Consider the following 1,131-nt stretch of genomic DNA (forward strand, 5'->3'; position numbering starts at 1 on the left):
TTAGGTGTGATTCTTGATAGCAGATTTACTTTTGAGAAACACGTTTGGTCTGTTCCTCTTCTATTGCATAATAAATTGGCATATTGATAAATTGTTTTAAGATTTTTGGTGATATATTCTAAAGAAGTGTTTTAATTCTTCCTTTCTGTCATGTTTCGAGTATTGATCTCCTGTCTGATCTTCAGCTGTTGAATCTGATCTTAATTTGTTGGAAAAGAACTTGCTTTCCATTAAATTTCTTATTCCTAGTCTAGCTATTAATCTCTGGCAATGTCGTTCAAATAGCTCGTTATACATGTAGCATAAGATTTTTCATAATTTTGACTATCCATTGAATTCAGATCTTCCCAGATAGTACTATCCTGCACGTAATACTATATATGCTGATAATTCTCAGTCATGCCATTTCCATCATAAGGCTCCACACTCAATATTCTAGAAGTGTTTTTCTTTTTTTCTCAATTCTAATCAAGTTATGGAACACTTTTCCTAATCAGACAGTATAATCGGTTGAACATCATACATTCAAATTTGCAGCAAATGGTTTTATGCTGAACAGTCTGACATAAGTCTCTCTTTATATCTTATATATAAAAAATCTATTTTAATGGTGTTACTGCTCTTAGATCATTTCATATCAGTTGTTCATCACTTATCTTGTAGTTTATATATTTCTTTGTTTCTTTTTCTCTCTCTGGTATTCTTCTGTGTGTGCGTTGGAGCCCCTGGCCATATAGCATCCTGCTTTTCCAACTTGGGTTGTTAACAATAACAATAATAACAATAATAATATCAATAACAATGATAATGATAATGATAATGATAATGATAATGATAATGATATTGTATATAATGCTTCCTGTGAATAACAGGTTTAATTAGATTGTTTTTTTCTAGTTATTGTCTGGTAAAATTTTATTTACGATGTATTAATGCGCATAGAATTTATAGATTGGATATGTATTATTAACCGAGAATCGAACGGCTATTTCTTTTTAACACCAATGACAACCTCGTTATAATTTACACTTATGGATCTGTGTTCAATACTCAATGGCATAATTGATATTAAGGAATTATGCTTTCAAAATCCAGCCTTGTCAGCTGACTAAGGATATATGCTGTTTGTCC

Source organism: Palaemon carinicauda, chromosome 6, assembly GCF_036898095.1.
Source record: "Palaemon carinicauda isolate YSFRI2023 chromosome 6, ASM3689809v2, whole genome shotgun sequence".
Classification (NCBI taxonomy): domain Eukaryota; kingdom Metazoa; phylum Arthropoda; class Malacostraca; order Decapoda; family Palaemonidae; genus Palaemon; species Palaemon carinicauda.